This window comes from Panthera uncia, chromosome C2 (assembly GCF_023721935.1).
Source record: "Panthera uncia isolate 11264 chromosome C2, Puncia_PCG_1.0, whole genome shotgun sequence".
NCBI classification, from domain to species: domain Eukaryota; kingdom Metazoa; phylum Chordata; class Mammalia; order Carnivora; family Felidae; genus Panthera; species Panthera uncia.
Window position 1 is genome coordinate 12,823,596 of NC_064810.1, and position 20,293 is coordinate 12,843,888.

Here is a 20,293-nt window from a genome sequence, read left to right on the forward strand (position 1 = left end):
TGAGATTATATGATTATTTGTCCTCTGTCTGATTTATTTCTCTTAGCTTAATGCCCTCAAGGTCCATCCATGTTGTCACAGATAGCAGGATTTCATTGTATACCACATCCTGTTTATCCAGTCATCCATCAATGGACACTTAGGTTGTTTCCACGTCTTGACTATTGTAAATAATGCTGCAGCGAATGAACGTGGGAATGCATATATTTTTTCAAATTGATGTTTTTATTTTCTTAGAATAAATACCCAGAAGTGGAATCACATGATATATTAGTTTTATTTTTAAATTTTTAAAAAATATTTATTTATTTTTGGAAGAGTGCAAGTGGAGGAGGGGCAGAGAAAGGGGGACAGAGGATCCGAAGCAGGCTCTGTGCTGACAAGCTGACAGCAGTGAGCCCCATGTGGGGATCAAGCCCACAAACCACGAGATCATGACCTGAGCCAAAGTTGGACGCTCAACCAACTGAACCACCTAAGTGCCCCTATTTTTTAATTTTTTTAAAGTAAGCTCTACATCCAATGTGGGGCTTGAACTCACAACCCCAAGATCAAGAGCTGCATGCTCTACTGACTGAGCCCAGCACCCCTCTATTTTTGATTTTTTGAGGAACTGCCATACTGTTTTCCACCATAGCTGCACCAGCTTGCATTCCTAACAACAGTATACGAGGGTACCCTTTTCTCTACATCCTCACCAACAATTGTTATTTCTTGTCTTTTTGATATTAGCCATCCTGACAGGTGCGAGGTGATATCTCGTTGTGATTTTGATTTGCATTTCCCTGACGATGAATGATGTTGAACATCCTTTCATGTGTCTGTTGGCCATCTGGATGTCTTCTTGGGGAAAATGTCTATTCAGATCCTTCACCCGTTTTTAAATCGGATGGTTTGGTTTATTGCTATTGAGTTGTGTGAGTTCTTTATATATTTTAGTTATTAAGCCCTTGTCAGACAAATGATTTGAAAATATTTTCTCCCATTCAATAGGTTGCCTTTTCACTTTGTTGATTATTTCCTTTGCTGTGCAGAAGCTTTTTAGTTTGATGTAGTTTAGGTACTGTATACAGGCCCTGTATACCCAAGTGGTTATTTCAACTGATGCTCAGTTGAAAATAAACATAAAAACAACAATCTGTTCACCTCTGGTATCGGGGAAGAGGACTATTATTTTTAAGTGAATAAATTTTTATTTAAGGAATTTTACATGTGATTCCTTCCACTGCCAATCACCCTAGTTCCTCCAAAGTCATGATCATAATCTTCAAAATAGTCCCTTTAAAAAGAACTTTTGTTTAATCCAGTTGCCACTATCAGTCCAGAGTTCTTTCGGTTAGGCTTTTTTTTTTTTTTTTTTTTGAAGTCTATTTATTTATTTTGAGAGAGAGAGAGAGAGTGTGCAAGCAGCGAAAGGAAAGAGAGAGGGAGAAAGAGAATCCCAAGCAGGCCCTTTGCTGTCAGCATAGAGCCCAATGCGGGGCTTGATTCCATGAACCATGAATTTGTGACCTGAGCCAACATCAAGAGTCTGACACTTAACCATCTGAGCCACCCAGGCACCCCTCTGTTGGGCCTCTTTGATCTCCACTTGAATATAGACATTCTTCCAAAATTCCCCACCTGTAATCTTTGGAATTCAGTTTTTTTACTTTAGGGCCCTAGAAGTCAAACTGTAGGAAGTATACCAATTGCTATCTTGGCAAATGATCTAAAATTCTTATTCCTTAATTGTTTCTAATATTGGAAAGTCTTGTTACTTTCCCTCTGCTCCATGAGCCTAGCAGAAAATGTTATAGGTCTCATGGTCACCACTGCAGTAAACTTGCTGTGATGGAAGGATCACCTATGTGTCAGTGTAGCCACAGAGGACTGTTTTGGACAGCCCATGTGTCACTCATCAAATATTGTGTAAAGATGGTCCCTATTGAAAACTTAAGATTCATGAGGGTAATTTTGGCAATACTAAATTCCAGCCTTTTACGTAGCCCTTAAAGTTGCTGAGAAAGTGGAGTCGGCTCTTTTTATCCTACTGTATCAGTCAGTGTTCTCCAGAGAAGCAGAACCAATAGTTTGTATGTATGTATATACACTGATTGATTGGCAGGGCCACCGGGGTGGTTCAGTCAGTTGAGTGTCTGACTCTTGGTTTCAGCTCAGGTCATGATCTCAGGGTCGTTGGATCAAGGCCCACATTGGGCTCCACACTGAGCATGGAGACTGCTTGGGATTCTCTGTCTTTCCCTCTGTCCCTCTTCCCCATTTGCACTCTCCCTCTAAAATACAAATAAACAACTAAAAATAAATTGATTGGTTTTAAGAGATTGATTTTAAAGAACTGGCTCATATGATTATGTGGGCTGGCAAGTCTGAAATATGTAGGGCAGGCTGGAGACCCAAGGAAGAGTTGCAGTCTTGAGTCCACAGTCAGTCTGGAAGCAGAATTCCTCTCTCTTCTGTGGACCTCAGTCTTTTCTGTTAAGGTCTTCAACTGATTGGATAAGGCCCACCCACCTTGTGCAGGGTAACTGACTTTACTCAAAGTCTAAAAATACCTTCACAGCAACATCAAGACCGGTGCTTGATCAAACAACTGGTACCGCAGCCTAGCCAAGTTGGCCCATAAAATTGACCATCACCTTGGCTACAGTGGGAATCCACTGAATCAATTAACGCCCAGTTAATCCCTTCATTGACGTGTTCCCTTTTCTTTGTCACCAAAAGCGACAATTTCTCTTTGACACACCAAACTGAAATCGAAATGATGGAGGAAAAATACCAACTACTTTCCCTTAAAGTCTTCAAGACATAGTCCTTGGAACTCTCCACAGACAGTAATGATACCTTTATTTATTTTTTTTTTTTTTAATTTTTTAACGTTTTTATTTATTTTTGAGACAGGGAGAGACAGAGCATGAACAGGGGAGGGTCAGAGAGAGGGAGACACAGAATCCGAAACAGGCTCCAGGCTCTGAGCTGTCAGCACAGAGCCCGACGCGGGGCTCGAACACACGGACCACGAGAGATCATGACCTGAGCCGAAGTCGGCCGCTTAACCGACTGAGCCACCCAGGCGCGCCAGTAATGATACCTTTAGAAGTGAGATTAGAAGAGGAGTTTGAAGACCAGGTTCCCAAGGAGAATCTCAACAGAACCAAAGGACATGCTGTCTGCTGACACTTCCTTTTGGAAACTGCAGTCAAGGATGCAGAGGCAGAAAACCCCAGGGAAAGAGCTTCTGCCAGGCCGGGGGAACTTCCTGAGGAGGGGTCCTGGGTGCCGTCTTGCATGGAGCCATCCAGCTGGAGGGGCTGCTAAGAAACCTCATAATCAATTTTATTAAACAGATTTTATGTTTTTAAGAACCAAAAATATAGGGGTACACCTGTGGTCTATTTGTGAATTATTAAGTAGAGCTCAGCAGAATGTGGAGCAGAATGGGCATTAAATAAATGTGATGTGTTTAATTAATGTATTTAATATATTAATGATTTATGTAAATATATTTTATTAAATTTGTTGATCTCATGGTGGAATCAGCCTGGCGACATTTTCTAATCTAGAAGATTGCACACCAAGTGAGGAACTCTCACCAACAAATAAAAGGTTGATTCTATTTAATACGTTGTCTTTTTGTTTTATTGATGGTTTCTTTTGCTATGCAGAAGCTTTTTATTTGGGTGTGGTCCCAATAGTTTTATTTTGCTTGTGTTTCCCTTGCCAAAGGAGACATATCTAGAAAAATGTTTTTACAACCGATACCATCAACAAAACAAAAAGACAGCCTACTAAATGAGAGAAGATACTTGCAGAGGACATGCTCAATAAAGGTTAATATCCAAAACATACAAAGAACTTATACAACTCAACACCAAAAACCCACAAATGATCCAATTAAAAAATGAGCACAGGACACAAATAGACATTTTGCCAAAGGAGACATACAGATGGCCAAAAGACACATGAAAAAAAATGTTCAACATCACTCATCATCAGGGAAATACAGACCAAAACCACAATGAGATATCACCTCACTCCTGTCAGAATGGCTAGTCTCAAAAACACAAGAGACAAGTATTGGCAAAGATGTGGAGAAGAAGGAACACTCGTGCACTGTTGGTAGGAGTACAGGCTGGTGCAGCCATTGTGGAGAACAGTATAGCAGCTCGTCAGAAAATTAAAAATATAATTGCCACATGATTCAGTAATTCCACTATCAGGTATTTACCTAAAGAGAATGAAAACACTGACAGCCAAGATATGGAAGCAACCCAGGAGACCATCAGTAGATGAATCGATAAGAAGGTGTGGCATAAAAAATGAAGTCTTGCCATTTGCAACAATATGAATAGATATAAAGGCTATAATGCTAAGTGAAATAAGTCAGTAGGAGAAAGACAAATATGATTTCACTCATGTGGAATTTAAGAAACAAATGAAGAAAAAAGAAACAAAAATACAGACACTTAACTGTAGAGAACAAACTGGAGGTTGCCAGGGAGAGGTACGTGGGGAAATGGATGAAATAAGTGAAGTGGATTCAGAACATACTTATTGAGGGGTGCCTGGGTGGCTCAGTCGGTTGAGTGTCTGACTTCGGCTCAGGTCATGATGTCGTAATTCACGAGCTTGAGCCCTGCATCAGGCTCCGTGCTGACAGCTCAGAGCCTGGAGCCTGCCTCGAGTTCTTTTTCTCCCTCTCTCCCTCTCTCCCCCTCCCCACTCACACTCTGTCTCTCTTTCTCTCTCAAAACTAAACATTTACAAAAAATTAAATATTTTAAAGTTTTTTTAATTTAAAAAAGAATATACTTCTTGAGATGAGAACTACTGAGTAATGTATAGAATTGTTGAATCACTGTATTGCACATCTTAAACTAATGCACTGTGTGTTCATTAAACTTGAGTAAAAAATTTTTTTTTAATTTTGGGGTGCTTGGCTAACTCAGTAGGAAGAACATGCAACTCTTTTTTTTTTTTAATCAGAAAAGGTTTGTTTCTTTTAGGGACAAACAATTAAACCACACCCGAGGCCTAAATATATAGACACAAACCAAAGTAGCCATTTAGGATTGCTTGTTCTAGCTTCAAGAAGAATGCTGGTGCAATTTTGATTGGGATTGCATTGAATGTGTAGATAGCTTTGGGTAGTATTGACATTTTAACAATATTTATTCTTCCAATCCATGAGCATGGAATGTTTTGCCATTTCTTTATATCTTCTTCAATTTCCTTCATAAGCTTTCTATAGTTTTCAGCATACAGATCTTTTACATCTTTGGTTAGGTTTATTCCGAGGTATTTTATGCTTCTTGGTGCAATTGTGAATGGGATCAGTTTCTTTATTTGCCTTTCTGTTGCTTCATTATTAGTGTATAAGAATGCAACTAATTTCTGTACATTGATTTTATATCCTGTGACTTTGCTGAATTCATGTATCAGTTCTAGCAGACTTTTGGTGGAGTCCATTGGATTTTCCATGTATAATATCATGTCATCTGCAAAAAGTGAAAGCTTAACTTCATCTTTGCTAATTTTGATGCCTTTGATTTCCTTGTGTTGTCTGATTGCTGATGCTAGAACTTCCAACACTATGTTAAACAACAGCAGTGAGAGTGGACATCCCTGTCATGTTCCTGATCTCAGGGAGAAAGCTCTCAGTTTTTCCCCACTGAGGATGATATTAGCTGTGGGCTTTTCATAAATGGCTTTTATGATGTTTAAGAATGTTCCTTCTATCCCGACTTTCTCAAGGGTTTTTATTAAGAAAGGATGCTTTATTTTGTCAAATGCTTTTTCTGCATCGATTGACAGGATCATATGGTTCGTTTCTTTTCTTTTATTAATGTGATGTATCACATTGGTTGATTTGCGAATGTTGAACCAGCCCTGCAGCCCAGGAATGAATCCCACTCGATCACGGTGAATAATTCTTTTTATATGCTGTTGAATTTGATTTGCTAGTATTTTATTGAGAATTTTTGCATCCATATTCATCAGGGATATTGGCCTGTAGTTCTCTTTTTTTCTGGGTCTCTGTCTGGTTTGGGAAGCAAAGTAATGCTGGCTTCATAGAATGAGTCTGGAAGTTTTCCTTCCCTTTCTATTTTTTGGAACAGCTTGAGAAGGATAGGTATTATCTCTGCTTTAAATGTCTGGTAGAATTCCCCAGGGAAGCCATCTGGCCCTGGACTCTTATTTGTTGGGAGATTTTTGATAACTGATTCAATTTCTTCACTGGTAATGGGTCTGTTCAAGTTTTCTATTTCTTCCTGTTTGACTTTTGGAAGTGGGTGGGTGTTTAGGAATTTGTCCATTTCTTCCAGGTTGTCCAGTTTGTTGGCATATAATTTTTCATAATATTCCCTGATAATTGGTTGTATTTCTGAGGGATTGGTTGTAATAATTCCATTTTCATTCATGATTTTATCTATTTGGGTCCTCTCCCTTTTCTTTTTGAGAAGCCTGGCTAGAGTTTTATCAATTTTGTTTATTTTTTCAAAAAACCAACTCTTGGTTTCATTGATATACTCTACAGTTTTTTTAGATTCTATATTTATTTCTGCTCTGATCTTTATTATTTCGCTTCTTCTGCTGGGTTTGGGGTGTCTTTGCTGTTCTGCTTTTAGTTCCTTTAGGTGTGCTGTTAGGTTTTGTATTTGAGATTTTTCTTGTTTCTTGAGCTAGGCCTGGATTGCAATGTATTTTCCTCTCAGGACTGCCTTCGCTGCATCCCAAAGTGTTTGGATTGTTGTATTTTCATTTTCATTTGTTTCCATATATTTGAAAATTTCTTCTCTAATTGCCTGGTTGACCATTCATTCTTTAGTAGGGTGCTCTTTAACCTGCATGCTTTTGGAGGTTTTCCAGACTTTTTCCTGTGGTTGATTTCAAGCTTCATAGCATTGTGATCTGAAAGTGTGCATGGTATGATCTCAATTCTTTTATACTTATGAAGGGCTGTTTTGTGACCCAGTATGTGATCTATCTCAGAGAATGTTCCATGTGCACTCAACCACAAAAGACCCCGAATAGCCAAAGTAATATTGAAGAAGACCAAATCAGGAGGCATCACAATCCCAGACTTTAGCCTCTACCACAAAGCTATAATCATCAAGACAGCATGGTATTGGCACAAAAACAGACACATAGACCAATGGAATAGAATAGAGACTACAGAATTGGACCCACAAAAGTACGGCCAACTAATCTTTGACAAAGCAGGAAAGAATATCCCATGGAAAAAAGACAGTCTCTTCAACAAATGGTGCTGGGAGAACTGGACAACAACATGCAGAAGAATGAAACTAGACCACTTTCTTACCACTATACACAAAAATAAACTCAAAATGGATGAAGGACCTGAATGTGAGACAGGAAACCATCAAAACCCTAGAGGAGAAAGCAGGAAAAAACCTCTCTGACCTCAGCCGCAGCAATTTCTTACTTGACACATCTCCAAAGGCAAGGGAACTAAAAGCAAAAATGAACTATTGGGACCTCATGGAGATAAAAAGTCTGCACTGCAAGGGAAACACTCCACAAAACTAAAAGGCAACCAATGGAATGGGAAAAGATATTTGCAAATGACATATCGGACAAAGGGCTAGTACCCAAAATCTATAAAGAACTCACCAAACTCCACACCGAAAATCAAATAATCCAGTGAAGAAATGGGCAGAAAACATGAATAGACACTTCTCTAAAGAAGACATCCAGATGGCCAACAGGCACATGAAAAGATGCTCAACGTCACTCCTCATCAGGGAAATACAAATCAAAACCACACTGAGATACCACCTCACGCTGGTCAGAGTGGCTAAACTGAACAACTCAGGAGACTATAGATGCTGGAGAGGATGTGGAGAAACAGGAACCCTCTTGCACTGTTGGTGGGAATGCAAACTGGTGCAGCCGCTCTGGAAAATGGTGTGGAGGTTCCTCAAAAAATTAAAACTAGATCTACCCTATGACCCAGCAATAACACTGCTAGGAATTTACCCAAGGGATACAGGAGTGCTGATGCATAGGGTCACTTTTACCCCAATGTTTACAGCAGCCCTTTCAACAATAGCCAAATTATGGAAAGAGCCTAAATGTCCATCAAGTGATGAATGGATAAAGAAATTGTGGTTTATATACACAATGGAATACTACTTGGCAATGAGAATGAAATATGGCCTTTTGTAGCAACATGGATGGAACTGGAGAGTGTTATGTTAAGTGAAATAAGTCATACAGAGAAAGACAGATACCATATGTTTTCACTTTTATGTGGATCCTGAGAAACTTAACAGAAGGCCATGGGGGCGGGGAAGGAAAAAAAAAAAGAGAGGGAGGGAGGCAAACCATAAGAGCCTCTTAAAAACTGAGAATAAACTGAGGGTTGATGGGGGGTGGGAGGGAGGGGAAAGTGGGTGATGGGCATTGAGGAGGGCACCTGTTGGGATGAGCACTGGGCGTTGTATGGAAACCAATTTGACAATAAATTTCATATTAAAAAAAAACAAAGTAGCCATTTAAAGCATTAGCTACTGAGGTACAATACATACGTTGGAGAAAAATGCTTCACCATCTGACCATATATCAAACTTTGCTCCATCAACAGCTGAGCTCTGCTAGTTGAGGGTAAGAACATTATCCACAGAACCAAAGGAGAACCACTCTGTTCCACAAGTACTGACGCATTTTAGACCGCATTGTGGGGACAGGTTTCCCAGTGAAGGGAAGAGGGGGGAAAAAGGCTGTGTCCCTCCCCTAGGGCATGAGGCCGCCTTGCAGAGCGCCACAGGACAACGGACCTCCGTTGCTCACGCTCAGACCTTGGCGGCCTCCTGCAGCGATGCATCCTCTGAACCGGTGCCACGGTTTACCGGAAAAGGCATTTGTCCATCGAGAAGTGGCCATCCACATTGGTAAAAAGCATCAAATGGAAATTCACTCTGCCATCTCCCCGACATTGGCCTTCCTGTGTCACAGCACCGTGGGCTGCCTGAATGGCCTCATTCTTTTCAAAGCATTTTGCTCTGCCTTCAGGGGACAGCTTCTCCGTTTCAGAAAGAATCTGTTTCAGGACTGACCCCGTCCTCACACTCCAGTTTGTCTTGGTTACTGGCCACCGCCTGTGTAAGTCCAGTGGTACCTCGCAAGTTCCCGATGGTCCGCTTCATGAAGTGCCCCTTAGGACTGACTTCCCATCTGGTCTCCAGTCTGTTTTCTTCCTAAAGGTCTCCTGCTGGGCCGTGAGGGGAAACAGCAGCAGCAGAAGCAGCAGTGCTCAGGCAGGCGCTGGTCCCAAGCCCAGAGCCTCCTCCAGCCCCAGCACGTCCTCGAAGCGCCCCTGGCCGGCGACCCCCGGCCAGGCCAGCACTTTGTTCAGCATCTCGAGGTTAATCTCCAGCAGTTTGAGCTGCATCTTCATGGACCGCAGGCTGCGCCACTATCCAGAGAAGAAGAAAAACAGCCGAGAACATGCAACTCTTGATATTGGGATTGTGAGTTTGAGCCCCAACTTGGGTGGAGAGATTATATGTAAACAAACAAACAAACTTAAAAAAAATTTTTTAAAGATGCATAAGCTTCAAAAAAAGTAATTTGCATGAAAAAAAAGGTTGATTCCACCTTTCCCCAAGGTTGGAGGAATTGATCTCATGTTGATGTATTTCTCCACACTGAGCAGCCTCCAGTAAGTCCACCTTCCTGATGTGACAGCAGGTGGAGAGAAGAATGAATGTGCGGTGTAGCACGTGTAGAGCCGGGCCCCTCTCAAATCCACAGGGCTCCATTTTCTCTCCTTGATCTCACTGACATCAACAACATTACACCATGTCAGTGACGAATAAAAGAGAAATCATACCACAATCCTGTGACCCCTTCCTGCCCTTGCCCATGGGCAGAGCTTTCTTAAACTGAAGGTACACTCAAACGGAACTCTGGAGAGAATTTAACAAAGCATCCGTTTACAGAGCGGCACGCAAGGATAATGGAGACAAAGAAGGAGAGTGAAGACCCTTGAGACCAATAACCGTGATGGAGGCAAAGAGAGGGTAAGCAGCGGCAAGGGGAGTAAACAGGCTTGCTGAGCTTCGTGGAGCCCGAGAGAAGGAGCCAGGCGCCAGTGCATGGAGCACAGCTGGGGGGAGGAAATACCCGAGCTCTCTGATCTCTCCTTTGTACCTCTCACTGGCCACACCCACAGGAAGTCAAAGTGGAGGCAACCCAGAGGGTCGTCCACAGGGGCCAGCCCCGGAGGGCACTAACAGGGCTGAGAAGGGTGGACCGTGGGTGTGGACGACAAACGAAGAATAACCCACATGGCATCCTATTGTGCCTCACTCTCGGTGGAAGCTCTTACAACTAGTGTGCAAGGAAGCAGCCCCCATGACAAATTCCGAGAGGAGTGGGTTGCCACCTGCACTTGTTAAGCTAGAAACGCCAGGACCTAAGAAGGTGTTCATTTCTCAATGGCGGTGTCCTTAAAGGGGCGGGGGTGGGAGAAGGGTTGTGCCCTGGGCCCTGCGTCCCTGGGAAGTGTGGTGGTGCTTCTTTGGCCTGGCCCCACACCACAGTCACCACACAGGCTTGAACAGGGGAGGCTCTCGGAGGCGGGGAAGGGAGGCAAGCCAGTGGGGACAGGGAGATGGTTAACCAAGCAAGGACCTCAGCACTGCTAGTACTGATTCCAGCCTCTTGAAATGTGTGCTGGTGTGGACAGCTCCAAAACTCCCCATGGAGGGGCGGCTGGCTGCCTCGGTAGGGAGAACGCGGAATTCTTGATCTCAGGGTTGTAAGTTCAAGCCCCACGCTGGATGTAGAGATTACTTAAAAATAAAATCTTAAAAAAACAAAACAAAACCCTGGGGCACCTGGGTGGCTCAGTTAAGTGTCCAACTCCTGATTTTGGCTCAGGTCACACTCTCATGGTTCATGAGTTTGAGCCCCGCATCAAGCTCTATGCTGACAGCCCAGAGCCTGCTCTCCCTCTCTCTGCCCCTCCCAGTCTCTCTCTCTCTCACAAAATAAATAAATAAATTATTAAAAATAAATGAACATTGGGGCGCCTGGGTGGCTCAGTCGGTTGAGCGTCCGACTTCGGCACAGGTCATGATCTCATGGTCCGTGGGTTCGAGCCCCGCGTCGGGCTCTGTGCTGACAGCTCAGAGCCTGGAGCCTGCTTCAGATTCTGTGTCTCCCTCTCTCTCTGCCCCTTCTCTGCTCATGCTCTGTCTCTCTCTGTCTCAAAAATAAATAAAAACATTTAAAAATAAATAAATGAACATTAAAATAACCTCCCCATGGAAAATAATGAGCATTGGCAAGGATGTGGAAAAACTAGAACGCTTGTGCATTGCTGCTGGGCATGTGAAATGGTATGGCCATTGTCGAGCAGTTTAACTTGTAGAATTACCATATGATCCAGCAGTCCCACTGCTGGGACTGTAGCCAAAAGAACTGAAGGCAGGGACCATTTATAGCAGCATTATTCGCAGTAGCTAAAGGAGGAAACAACCCAAACGTCCATCGACAGACCATGGAGGCGCAGAGGATGATATATCTATACAATAGAATATTATGCAGCCTTAAAACAAATGAAATTCTGAGGGGCCCTGGGTGGCTCAGTCGGTGAAGCATCCGACTTTGGCTCAGGTCATGATCTCACGGTTCATGAGTTCGAGCCCCGTGTCGGGCTCTGTGCCAACGGCTCGGAGCCTGGAGACTGCTTTGGATTCTGTGTGTGTGTCTCTCTCTGCCCCTCCCCAGCTCATGCTCTCTCTCTCTCTCTCTCAAAAGTAAATAAACATTTAAACTCAAAAAAGTGAAATTATGATACATGTTACAGCTGTGGGGAGAGAGAGATTAGCACAGACCTAGGGCTCTGCCTTTATTAGGGTCAGAGGGTGGGGTGTCTCCTGGCTAATTTGAAGCATCAGAACTGAAATTAGGGCATGGGAGAGTGGGAGCAGGGTCACTCGAGTGGTCAGGTATCTAGGCTGTCTAGAGTTTCCATAAAAGGAACTTCGTGGGTAGGGGAGTCCTACCTCTTTATCTGGTCATTTTATTGGTAGCTGTGTCATATCACTGGCAATATGTTTATTCACAAGGAATGTCTTTTATTTTTAATGTTTATTTATTTTTGAGAGAGAGAGAGACAAGAGTGCAAGTGGGGGAGGCTCAGAGAGAGAGTGAGACACAGAATCGGAAGCAGGCTCCAGGCTCTGAGCTGTCAGTACAGAGCCCGACGTGAGGCTCGAACTCACAAACCATGAGATCATGCCCTGAGCTGAAGTCAGACGCTTAACCAGCTGAGCCACCCAGGAGCCCCAGGAATGTCTTTTTTTTTTTTTTAATTACTTTTAAAAGTTTCTTTATTTTGAGAGAGAGAAAGAGAGAATGCACATGGGGGAGGGATAGAGAGAGAGAATCCCAAGCAGATCTGCATTATCAGTGCAGAGCCTGATGCAGGGCTCAAACTCACAAACCACGAGATCATGACCTGAGCTGAAGTCAGATGCTCAACCGCCTGAGCCACCCAGGCGCCTCAAAAGGAATGTCTTTTTATTTTTATTTTTTTTAATTTTTTTTTTCTTTAATGTTTATTTATTTTTGAGACAGAGACAGAGCATGAATGGGGGAGGGGCAGAGAGAGGGAGACACAGAATCGGAAGCAGGCTCCAGGCTCTGAGCCATCAGCCCAGAGCCCGACGTGGGGCTCAAACTCACAGACCGTGAGATCGTGACCTGAGCTGAAGTCGGAGGCTTAACCGACTGAGCCACCCAGGCGCCCCAGGAATGTCTTTTTAAATGAAAGCCTCCCCACGCTGACAGCGTGGAGTCTGCTTGAGATTCATTCTCTCTCTCTGCCCCTCCACCCACTCGAGCGTGCATGCTCTCTCAAAATAAAAAACAAATTCACTTCGTTAAAAAAACAAAAACAAAAACAGAATGCCTCAGCATCAAAAGCTTAGTGTCAGATATTTACACTACATGCTACATTATGAATGAGCCTTGAATACATTATGCTAAATGAAATAAGCCAGTCACAAAAAGACAAATACTGTATGATTCCACTTACATGAGGGACCTTGAATGGGTTCTCCAGGCCCTCTAACTGGCCTGCTGAGCTCTCACCTCCCGCAGGCCCTTCTGCCTTGAGGGTCAGGAGCACTCCATGGGAGACCCCATGCTCCTTGTATTTTCCCCGAGTGAAAATGAAATTCCTACATGGAATACAGGAACTCTTCCTTATTTACCTTTGCTTCCGTGCCCTCCATGAAAACTGGTAGGAGCCGTGGTAGGTGCTGTTGATGCCCAGCCTGATTCCCTTGATTAGAGCAGTGGTGCTCCTAATGTTAGCTCCTGCTCACAGCTACCCCTTCTCCGGAGAATCGCACTCTGCGGGGCAGGAGCACAGGGCCCAGGGGGTTATCACGCTCCTCCAGCCCATCCCCAGCAGCCCACAGCTGGTGACTGCCCGGCTCCCTGCTCTAATTGGAACCAGGTCTGTGGTGCGATTCATGGCCCAGAGCTCCCTGTGGGACCAGTCTCCTGCTGCAAGCACACCTTTGCTTAGTTAACCATGTCCCTACCCCACCCTGCTTCCCTCACTCCCCTTCTCCTGAGAGCCACCCCTCAGGAAATCCCTAGAACAAGACTCCCCGAGGCACTGTTGTAGGAAACCTGACCTAACACAGTAGCGATCACGTACTTGCTTTGCACTGGACACTGTTCTGAGCACTTTACCTATATTAATTCACTCAAAACACATACGTTAATAATGAACAAGACCTATGACTGATGTATCTTTCTAACCCCTAGAACTCAGTGCATTCCTGCTGTCTGATAGATAATGTGGAGCCTTCCATCACACTGGCACATCCATTCTCCATTCTGCCTTCCGGGAGGATTCTTGCTCTTTCTCTACTCCTTCACTCTCACTTCCAGGGGCTTGAGTCGAGCTGACCCTTTCCTCGGGTTCAGGGTGGGCACATGACCCAGACCTACCCAATCAGGGCCTTCCATTCCCGCAGCCATTGGCTCAGGGATGGTCACATGATCTAAGCCAGGCCAATAAAACCCAATTCCTGCACTTATACTGAACTTGTTGGGTCGGAAGTTTTCTTTGCACTGGGATTGCTAAATTGGGAGGGTGGGAGCCTGGGACCACCCACAGCCATCTTGCCACCTCGAGGGAAAGATTCTCCCTAAGTGAAACCGGCAGAGAGGAAACTAAAACCAGAACAGCTGGAGAGATGGGATTTCCAAAGTCTCCAGCTAAAGATATGAATCCAGCCACCCCAGCCTTCTAAGTCTTTGGCCAATAAATTCTCTTTTCTGTTTAATCCGGTATGAGTCAGATTTTGGTTACTCACACTGAAATTATCCCAGTACGGATTGGTTTCTTACCAGGGTGCCAGTGAACATTTAGGGGAATACTATTACTAACAGGGCCACCTTGTTCATGTTACATGCATTACGTCATGGATTTTCAAAACCACTTTGCTAAAACCAATTGGTAACACTGGTGATTCAACATTTTTATTCACATCCTAGAAGAACTTTGAAAAACTGTTCCCCGTGTTGTTTTTTCCTTTTTCCCTGCCATATGCCTTTAAATTCTTTTTTAATGTTTGTTTATTTTTGAGAGAGAGAGAGCACGAGTGGGGGAGATACAGAGAGAGAGAGAGAGAGAGAGACGAAGACATGGAATCTGAAGCAGGCTTCAGGCTCCTAGCTGTCAGCACAGAGCTGGGCTCTGGGCTCAGACCCAGGAACCTGGAGATCATGACCTAAGCCCAAGTCAAGAGTAGCTCTCCACGGATTAAGCCACCCAGGTTCCCGTCCCATATGCTTTTTAAAGTTTTAACACTTCACTTAATTTTTGTTTGCTTTAACATTTTAAAAACCACTTTTCATGTTAAGTGCAAAGGATGTAATTTCTCCTGTATTGGAGATACTGACATTTTCAGGTAAAACTCTTAGATCATTTTTTCAGGTGTAAAGTCTCAAGTTGTAGAAATTTGCAGGACAACACTGTGCTTACAGTTAACAATTCTGTACTGTACACATAAGAATTTATTAGGAGAGTAGATCTCATGTTAAGTGTTTTTTACCGCAAAACAAACCTCTGGGATCACCCGCAAATGTGTTTGATGGAACCTGAGTACCCCAGAGATTTAACACCCATCATTATCCATTTACAAAACACTGAACAAACTCATTTTAACAGCCAGAAATTTGCATCATTTCCCCCTTCGACTGATATTTTTATGCCATATCGCCTACAGAATTCTTCCTAATACAATACATGTTTGAAGACCTTTTATTGATCATCCATCATTTCTGCCCAACTAAATTATATAAATTGAAATATTTTCAATTTCCTATGATTATAGGTTATAAGGTTTGAGTTTTCTTTATTTGGATTAATTTACAATTACAGTGATCAGCAGTATATAATTGATTAAAACAAAAATGCTGACAGTTATTAAACATAGAAAGTTGTGTTATTAGAAATATGTATCTTCGGGGCACCTGGGTGGCTCAGTCAGAACAGCATGTAATTCTTGATTGCAGGGTCGGGAGTTTGAGGCCTACATTGGGTGTAGAGATTACTTAAATAAAAATAAAACTTAAAAAGAAAAGAAAAGAAATACATATCTTCATGAGATGGATGATTTTTGGTGACACTGAGTCTATCTTGTTGGTGATAAAAATTACTGCTAGAATGAATAGGGCTTTGGCATGAGTTCTGTCCCCATTCTTCGTGTAGAAAGACGTACACATCAGCATACAAAAAAATTGATTCATGTACCAACTTGGATGGATCTCAAGGGCATTATGAAGACTAAGAAAAAGTCAATCTGGAAAAGTCAAATACCGTATAACTCCATTTATGTAACATTCTTGAAATGACAGAATTCTATTTGGGATTTTTCTTGTTTCTTGAGATAGGCCTGGATTGCAATGTATTTTCCTCTCAGGACTGCCTTCGCTGCATCCCAAAGCGTTTGGATTGTTGTATTTTCATTTTCATTTGTTTCCATATATTTTTTAATTTCTTCTCTAACTGCCTGATTGACCCATTCATTCTTTTTTTTTTTTTTTTTTCAACATTTTTTTTTATTTTTATTTTTGGGACAGAGAGAGACAGAGCATGAACGGGGGAGGGGCAGAGAGAGAGGGAGACACAGAATCGGAAACAGGCTCCAGGCTCCGAGCCATCAGCCCAGAGCCTGACGCGGGGCTCGAACTCACGGACCGCGAGATCGTGACCTGGCTGAAGTCGGACGCTTAACCGACTGCGCCACCCAGGCGCCCCGACCCATTCATTCTTTAGTAGGGTGTTCTTTAACCTCCATGCTTTTGGAGGTTTTCCAGACTTTTTCCTGTGGTTGATCTCAAGCTTCATAGCATTGTGGTCTGAAAGTATGCATGATATGATTTCAATTCTTGTATACTTATGAAGGGCTGTTTTGTGACCCAGTATGTGATCTATCTTGGAGAATGTTCCATGTGCACTCGAGAAGAAAGTATATTCTGTTGCTTCGGGATGCAGCGTTCTAAATATATCTGTCAAGTCCATCGAAATGACAGAATTCTAGAGATGGAGAACAAACTAGTGGTTACCAGGGGTTAACGATGGTACGGGAAGGGTGGATGTGACGGTCAAGGGACAGCATAAGGAAGATCTTCAAGGTGAGGTTCCAGACCTTGATTGTGGTGGTGGTGATGTGAATCTGCACATGTGTTAAAAGGCATAGAACTACACACACACACGTTGCCCCCGCGTCTGTTTCCTGTCTTGATATTGTCCTATAGCTACAGAAGATTAATCACTGGGTGAAACTGGGCGGAGGGTACATCAGTCTCTCTGTATTGCCTTTGCAACTGCCTGTGAATCTAAAATCATTTAATAACAAGTATAAAAAGGGGGCACCTGGATGGCTCAGTTGTTTGGGCATCCGACTTCAGCTCAAGTCATGATCTCACAGTCTGTGAGTTCGAGCCCCGCGTCGGGCTGTGTGCTGACAGCTTGGAGCCTGGAGCCTGCTTTGGATTCTGTGTCTCCCTCTCCCTTTTCCCCTGACCCCCTCTGTCTCTCTCTCTGTCAAAAACAAAATAAACATAAAAAAAATTTTTTTAAATAATAAGTATAAAAAGGATGCATCCTCTGAGAGACCAGCTTCACATAGATCAGTAAGTGGTCTGGAAGTTTTATCACACCGATATCGCTCTAATTCTTTTAATTCCTTCAGCATAATATGTCAGAAATCATTAAGTGATCTTTCATTAAATTAATTTTAATGATCTAGTAACGAGCCGTTCAATTATGTCCTCCTCTAATTTTGCTTAAGACAATGCATGGGAAATGACCTGATTTATCAGGACTGGCTGTCCTGTCATTAGTCATTCATATTCTCACTGCAGGCACAGAGATTTCCATTTGTCCCTTTGTTTGATGCTCCCCCCCCCCTCCCCTGCCCCCACAACAGCGCACTTTAGTTAGACTAAGGGTGGATTCAGGGAAGAGCCCTAGGAAGGGGGAGGGAGACTGAAACCCAGCTCGACAGTTCATCCACACTAGTTGTCAGGCAGATCCATAAGGGACAGAGGGCAAGTGCAAGTTGAAGATCTGGAAACTTGCCCCCCTTGCAAAGTTACCAAGATACTCCCCATCACCTGCAGGCGGACATAGCCAGACTCCATTCCACGACCCTGTTAGTAGCTCTATTTTTACAGCAGAGGAAAGGAAGCTAAGAAAGGTTAAGTAACCCACCCAAGACCCCCAGCAGATGGCTGAGCTGTGATCGGGGACTCAGATGCCTAACTCCAAAATCCACTGTCTTTTAGCCACACTGTCCTGTCCCTGGTTATCAAATCCAGCTTCAGTCCCCACAGAATTGTCGCCTGGTGACCACCAGGTGGCACCACCACCTCACAGTTGTCCTCATGACCGCACTGATGGCCGACTCCTTGATTTGGGGAACAGAGTTTGCAGCCTTGGGCTTCTCTCCCACTGTTACATTCTTCCTCTCAAAGATGGGTAGCCTTCATCTCTAGCTCTCATTGATTGGATTTCCTTGAATTTCACTTCTTTGATGCCAAAGGTGTACGCTGGCAGTTTGGCCACGATTAATTAGGTGAAGAATATATATATCATTATAACAACTCACGTACTGAGTGCTTACTGTGTCCCGAGCACTTTGCTCGGATCGCCTCATGTAATCCTTACGAAAGACAAGGTGGCAAATTCTGTTTTGTTAACAGTCTTTCGGGCCTGGGGCACCTAGATTGTTTTATTGTTTTACTCTTCAATAACTAACCAACATGTTTTTGGAAACGTTAATAAAATATTACTTCGGCTATTCTCATGGCAGACATATTTAAAAACTTTTATTGGACAGAGTGGTCTATTCTGGGTAACTATAATAAAATGATGAAAATCTAATGGTTCATAAATATTATATATATTTGCTTTATAACCAGTATGTGTACATATATTTATATTTATTATAGAAACATACGTGTGTGTGTGTGTGTGTACATGTGTGTGTAAAGAACACTGGGCAAGGTGAGTGGGTACCAATTCTCACCCACTCACCTGGTACCACACCAGCTCCAGGCTTTAAGGAAATATGTACATGGCTCCTTCTCAGATGAAATACTCTTACTAAATTTCACTATATGACAAAAAGATTTCCAAGCCCAAGTTCAGTACCTCACTTAGAATCATCAGATTGACCTGGTATTACCTAGCTAATTCCTTCACCCTGCACATGAAGGTATCATGATCCAAGGAAATGGTGATTTCCTTTAGACACACAGTAGTGCCAGTGGCAAAACCCGGATTCCCTGACTTTACAACAGAGTTCGTTCCACATGGATAGCTCTGACCTTGTGTGTTTACATTTTTTACTTTTTTTTTTTTTTAAGTAGGCTCCATGCCCAACGTGGGCCTTTCACTCATGACCATGAAATCAAGAATCGCATGCTCTACTTAATGAGCCAGCCAGGTGCCCCTCTGACCTTGTGTGTTTAAAAAAAATTCCGAATAAAGGGCTTCTCATTGATCTCTTCTTAAATGTCATCTTCTCGCTTTGGGTTTTGTGACTATTTAGATTTCTTTTTAAATATTATATCTGCCATCTAACTAAGTAACAATATATCAAATTTTGTGCTGTTTATAAATTTCATTATGTTTTCTATGTCCTCTTCTGTGACTTTAAGAAAAATGTCGAGTGACCAAGTTTGAGAATACAACTTACATACAAAATCCATTTACATACAGATTCCATTTAGGGTCACACTGGTTCATTAAACCCAGAACTGACTAATTTGTGGGCTCCAGCACAAAATGAAAATGCAGGGGCACTTGGCTGGCTCAGTCAGTAGAGCATGCGACTCTCGATTTCAAGGTTGTGAGTTTGAGCCCGATGTTGGATGTAGAGATGACTTTCAAAATAAATACACAAAATGAAAATGCAGGGCCTCATTTTCAAAAATTATTCAGAATTTCAAGATAAAGATAAGGGAGCATTAAATAAGTGTGGGCCCTTCTCGGTGTGCACCCTTGTGTGATCACACAGGTCACACACCCATGAAACCAGCCCAGATTTAACTTCTCTGATTTCAGTCATCCAACTTGCTACAAATTGGCTTCTCTGAAGTAAGTCCAGTGGGATCACCTCCAGCTATGAGTAACGGCTATCCCAACAAGGGATATCCCAACAACAGTTATCCCAACAAGCAAGAAAGATTTTACTTTTTCCATGTCACAAGAGATGTCGAGGCAGATAACCCAGGACTTCTGCCCTCTTCCACTTTCTTTAGAACCCGATTTCTCCTCTTGGCACAGGATAGCTGCCGAACCTCAGACCATCATATCCACATTCTAGGCAGGATAAATGAGACATGACAAAGCACAAAGAGCAAAAACCCTCTCTTAAGTATTTGCCTTTTTAATTCACAAGAGAAAACCTTCCCAGAGATTTCTGCCCATATCCCATTGGCCAAAACTGTCACGTGGCCACACCTAGCTACAAGAGAGGCTTAGAATTTGAGTGTCCCACTTTCTAGCCTCTGGGGTTTTGTTTTGTTCTTAAAGTTTATTTATTGTGAGAGAGAGAGGGCAGGGAATGGCAGAGAGAGAAGGAGAGAGAGCATCCCAAGCAGGCTCCATCCTTGTCAGCGCAGAGCCCGATGTGGGGCTCAAACTCACGAACTGTGAGATCATGACCTGAGCCAAAACCAAGAGTCCAACGCTTAACTGACTGAGCCACCCAGATGCCCCTGG

At 43.0% G+C, this 20,293-nt stretch overlaps 1 long non-coding RNA gene, 1 other non-coding gene and 1 pseudogene across 4 annotated transcripts in view; 1 reads left to right on the forward strand and 2 right to left on the reverse strand.

Annotated features, from left to right (window-relative positions):
* LOC125920778 (uncharacterized) overlaps positions 1 to 20,293 on the forward strand; it is a 93,579-nt gene that overhangs the window by 33,178 nt on the left and 40,108 nt on the right. The gene's annotated exons all lie outside the window — the stretch shown is intronic.
* Positions 1,789 to 1,896, reverse strand: LOC125922245 (small nucleolar RNA SNORA1). The gene has a single exon (XR_007457665.1). It is a non-coding gene; the product is annotated as a small nucleolar RNA SNORA1 (small nucleolar RNA).
* LOC125920776 (ubiquitin carboxyl-terminal hydrolase isozyme L1-like) lies at positions 8,744 to 9,442 on the reverse strand (annotated as a pseudogene).